Raw genomic sequence first — 5770 nt, 5'->3', positions numbered from 1 at the left:
TCATGACCCCAGTCATGCGGTTATAGTATTCCTATGAAAGATACTCACAATTTATGTGTAGTTTGTCTTGGCTTGGAACACGCTCAGGTGGCCCTCGCTCGAACCAGTCAGTGTGCGCATTGCCACATACGTGTGGACAAACTCCCTGGCAAGACATGTAGCATTCTTGAGGAAGCTTGGAGTTACCGATGGCGACTTTCCTTTCCCGAATGCAGGTACCTCGGCTTGGACGGAGGTGCCGGAAGAGGAGAGAGACTTGGGGCTGTGGTCGGAACAGATGGAATTAGCATCCCAACAGGGGGATAGTGAGACAGTTGGTTACATACAAAGCCCAGGTTAGGATGACGACTTGGTGTCTCTGGACGGCTCCAGGAGTTTCTCGGGTGAGGAAGAGGACTTGGTTCTGGGACAGCCACCTCCTCACGCTACGGGAGTAGCAGGGGAAAACATAGTTTACAATGCATCGTTCATAGAACTGCGTTGCAGGGAAGTTATGCGTTTGGAGGTGACCAAAGTCAAACACCACCGACCTCTGTTTCTGGATTTCATCGAAGAATTGACAACAACCTGGTCCAACCTACATTCGGCTCAGCTGTTGCTGCATGGGGGCGCCCCCTTCTGGAAAGGATGAAAGGGCCCGTGCTGGATCACACAACAGGGCATTGCTAATGCGAATCCTACGCTCCCTATCAAGCCCTGTTGCTTTTCGGCTGCTCAGCTGGAGAAGGTGTATAGTGCAGAGGGGGTGGCTGCCCGGTCCCTGTTGTCTGTCACTACACTTCAGGTCTACCAGACCGAGTTGCTGTAGGAGCTCGGCATGGATTTGGCCACAAGAGAGCCCCATGCAGAGCTCCTGGATGAGATCCGCCACGTTAACACCTAGCTCAGGGATACGGGGTGGCACGGGGTCAGGTCCTCCCATGCCATCTGCCCCAAACGTCCGTGGTGACAACAGCACGGTCAATCGGGGTACGTCAAGATGCCTCCAAACCCAGAGTGGACCGGGCTTCAGGCAAACGTATGCACCTAAACACATTGTTTCAACCCCATTGTTTTGGGGTTTCAAGTGTTGTGTATTCTTCATGTGAGTTCAGTAAAGCATGTCCCTCCTCCACATTCAGACACAAGGTTATCAAGAGTGGTGGAGATTTTTTTTAAAGATACAAAAATAACCTATTTCTGCCAGTCCACGACAGACGTCATACCCCCTCAGATGGCCCTTTACGGGAGACTCATTGCCTGCTCGCATGCACAGTGTTGCCCTGGGTAATGCAAGCCATAACAATGGGGTACAAATTGTTGTACGTACCCTATTTGTCTGCGGTGTCATGACGTTGACTGTTCTCCTGGCCTCAGCACCAGTATTAAGGGAGGAATTTCCTGGAACCGAAAAAGGACAGGGGGTTACTCCCCATTCTAGACATACATGCCCTGAACAAACATCAGAGTTTACTAATTCAAGATGCTCACAAATCAGTGGCTGTTCCAGTCCGTGCGTTGGTTCACCACCATTGACCTAAAAGATGCAAACTTTCATGTACCCATGTATCTAAGTCACAGAAAGTTCCTGAGATTCCATAAAGAGGCAAGCCTACGAGCTTCTCGTCTCCATCTTTTCAAAGGTGGTGGAGGCAGCTCTGGCACCCACAAGGAGCCAGGGGCTAAGGGTATAGGACTATCTGGACGATTGGCTGATAGCAACAGAGTCACGGGAAGATGTCCGGGTTCCAGCTCTGCTTGGCCCATTTTCGGTTGGGGCTCACAGTACGTTTTTGCCAGTAACTGCTCCTACTGGGAGTAGCTTCTAAGATAGTGGTCATTCCCCTGGGACTATTATTGACGCGGCCATTCCAGCAGTGGGTAATAGCAACGAGCTTGGATGCATCTTGCCACCTAAACTGGTCGATTCCGGTGTCCCCGACATTCCTTTGGGTACTGGCCCAGTGGAGGGATCCCCGGCTGTTGTCACAAGGGGCTCCTATGGGCCAGGTGTTGTCTCGCAAGGTGGTCATGACAGATGCATCACCCCAATGGTGGGGCATGCTGTGCGATGGTTACTCAATTTGGGCAGTATGGACAGTGTCACAGAGTGCCTGGCATATGAATTACCTGGAACTTTTGACTGTGTACTTAGCATTTAGGTGCCTAAGTCCCGCGTTTGCCGGGCCATGATGTGCAAGTCAGATCCGACAACATGACAACGGTGGCATACATCAACAGGCAGGGGGAACTCGGTTCCTCCCCCTCCTCACCTTGGCTTCCTGTTGCTGTGGAGCAGAGCACATTTACTCTCACTTCGGGCAGTGCATGGTGTTCTCTAAGCATTGTCTCTCTCACTGACGGGTTGCATCACTACCTGGTATGGCAACTGCTCAGCCTCTGACCGCAAGGCATTACAGGGGGTAGTGCGTACGGCCCAGTACACCACAGTGGCCAAGCTTCCTGCCATTCAGGACCTCTATACCAGGCAGTGTCAGAGGAAGGCCCTAAAAATTGTCAAAGACTCCAGCCACCCCAGTCATAGACTGTTCTCTCTGCTACCGCAAGCGGTACCGGAGCGCCAAGTATAGGTCCAAGAGGCTTCTAAACAGCTTCTACTCCAAGCCATAAAACTCCTGAAATTCTAATCAAATGGCTACCCAGACTATTTGCATTGCCCCACTCCCCTCTGTTATGCTGCTGCTACTCTCTATTATCTATGCATAGTCACTTTAATAACTCTACCTACATTTACATATTACCTCAATTACCTCGACTAACCGGTGCCCCCGCACATTGACTCTGTACCGGTACTTCCTGTATATAAGCCTCGCTATTGTTATTTTATTGCTGCTCTTTAATTATTTGTTACTTTTATTTGTTACTTTTTTTAGGTATTTTCTTATAACTGCATTGTTGGTAAAGGGCTGGTACGTAAGCACTTCACTGTAAGGTGAAATACCTGTTGTATTCGGTGCATGTGACAAATACAATTTGATTTGATTTTGATATGATTTGATTTGATATGACTGTGGCATATTTCCCATGGCATATAGCAGCAAGGAGCAGGGGTTGCCTAGACGAGTAAGCGCCCACTCCACCGGCATCTTGGGTGTTGTTTAAAGGGTTGACTATAGGAGATATTTGTGCTGCGGTGAGTCGGCCATCACCACACACTTTTGCTTACGGTAAGGACAGGTGAAAGTCACTTAGGCAGCGCACCGTGTGCTCAATACCCAGACTGTCACATCTGGTGGTGTCAGGTCTGTGTTGTCTGCCATGGGCCATTGGGGCCTGATTATATTTCCCCATAGTACACTTTACCGAAGTTGACTGACTTAAAGGGAACGTAATGTTCTGACTATAACTACTGTTCCCTGAAGGAGGGAAAGGAGATACAACACCTGTTTGGCCCCGCACTGCCCGTTCCTGGGCTTGGTGAAGAGCATTATTCAATTGAAGGAATGAATCCAAGCCTCACGCTTATCACCTGTGGAAGGCGGTTCTTCCATCGAGGCACAGATTTCATTGGCTTTGTCAGGCGTGATATAGGATCCTTCAACCGAAGTCGCGAGAGTGCGACTCCCCATAGTATGATGTACCTCGTTTCCCTCCTTCATGAAACAGAAGTCACAACGTTACATTCTTTGTCTCAAGGGTTCAGTGCACTACTTTTGACCAGGGCACATAGGACCAAAAGGCACACCAAAACAGTGTTCAATAACAATAATCTAAGGAGATTTCAAATTCTTGTCCTAGAGTACTCATTCTTATAAATGTACTACCTAAGGGACAATATGTCCAGGGCAGAGGCTTTTCCTTGCTATGAGTCTTACCAGACACCACGGCCTAGCTGTGCTTAATGAGGGGTCCATGTCTCTCTGACCTGGTTGCGAAAGAGAGAGAGGCAGGCACCTGGTCGCAGAATGGATTGGCTCAGCAGAACCTTTGTCTCCACTGTCAGAGAGACAGGCGTGATGTCATCTGGATCTTTCATCCAAGTTTTTTGTCACTATTGTTCTATACTGAACAAAAATATAAATGCAACATGCAACAATTTCAAAGATTTGACTGAGCAACAGTTAATATAAGGAAATCAGTCAATTGAAAAAAAAGGCCCTAATCTATGGATTTCACGACTGGGCAGGGGTGCAACCTTGGGTGGGCCTGGGAGGGCATAGGCCCACCCACATGGGAGCCAAGCCCAGCCAATCAAAATGAGTTTTTCCTCACAAAAGGGCTTTATTACAGACATAGTTCTCAGTTTTGTCAGCTGTACAGGTGGCTGGTCTAAGACTATCCCGCAAGTGAAGAAGCCGGATGTGGAGGACCTGGGCTGGCATGGTTACATGTGGTCTGTGGTTGTGAGGCCGGTTGGACGTACTGACAAATTCTCTAAATTGACGTTGGAGGCGGCTTATGGTAGAGAAATTACATTCAATTCTCTGGCAACAGCTCTGGTGGACAGTCCTGCAGTCAGCATGCCAATTGCACATTCCCTCAAAACTTGAGACATCTGTGACAAAACTGCACATTTCAGATTGGCCTGTTATTGTTCCTAGCACAAGGTGCATTTCTGGGATCTTTTATTTCAGCTCATGAAACATGTGACCAACACTTTACACGTTGTGTTTATATTTTTGTTCAGTATATGTACACTTCCTGCAGCGGTATATCCATGCAATGCCATCCGAGAACAGGGTTGGGGTCCATATTGACTGGAGCCCAACTACTGTTTTTGATGCTGCCTCATGAGGAAAGGTTTTTCCAAATGCACCGCACAGCCCCAGGGACCTACAATTTTTCTCTTGCATTACCTATTTTGATGATAGCAAGGTAATTCATGGTTTTGCCGACATTGAAGGAAAATTGTATGGCTTTACACTTACTCAGGCAATGTGAGTGCTGCTACCTACAGTACATAAGGTCCCAAAGTTAGTGAGCTAATGGTTTTCTTTCAGGTTTGACACATTAGAAGACTGCAGTACATGAGAGTGAATTCTGAGTGGTGCTTTATATTGGTAATGTACCAGTCAGCAGGCAGGTGGAGCTGCTGAGTCTGATGATATGATCACTTACAGTATGTTTGTAGACTGACATTAATCACATTCTTTATCCCAGGACATTTCTGCAGGTATCACAGGACATTTCTGCAGGATTATCAATACCCTGGCATGTGTGATGATACATCTATTTCGAATGACTGGTTTCATCAGCTACGGTTTGTATAAAGCAGGGGCGTCAAACTCATTCCATGGAGGGCCTCATGTCTGCTGGTTTTAATTTTTTCCTGTCAATTATGACCTAGACAACCAGGTAAGGGAAGTTCCTTACTAATCAATGACCTGAATTCATCAATCGAGTACAAGGGAGGAACAAAAACCTGCAGACACCCGGCCCTCCATGGAACGAGTAGCATTATAGTGACATTCTTTGAAAGGATCCAGTAACGACTGGCATACAAAACACACTGACTTCTTAGCCTGGAAAAGGAAATAATGGTTGCAAAATAACTGCTCATAAAATATGGTTAATCTGATACTGACATTTGCAAAAGCTGCCCGTCGTCGCCATTTTAACCCCCTCTCTCGCTCACACACAGCATAACGTTCACAACTCGTTGCGACCTTATTTTCTTGTATGCAGTAAAGATATCTGAATTCATTCGGAGGTTTTATCAGCAAGGGCCCAGCAATGGCCGCTGCCAAGTTTTATGAAAGCAGCAACCAATGAACATCTACAGAAAACGCAATACACTTAACTGTCCACACAAAGAAAAACACAATGGGCC

Source organism: Oncorhynchus masou, chromosome 11 (genome assembly GCF_036934945.1).
Source record: "Oncorhynchus masou masou isolate Uvic2021 chromosome 11, UVic_Omas_1.1, whole genome shotgun sequence".
Lineage (NCBI taxonomy): Eukaryota > Metazoa > Chordata > Actinopteri > Salmoniformes > Salmonidae > Oncorhynchus > Oncorhynchus masou.
This window is presented reverse-complemented; position numbering follows the sequence as displayed.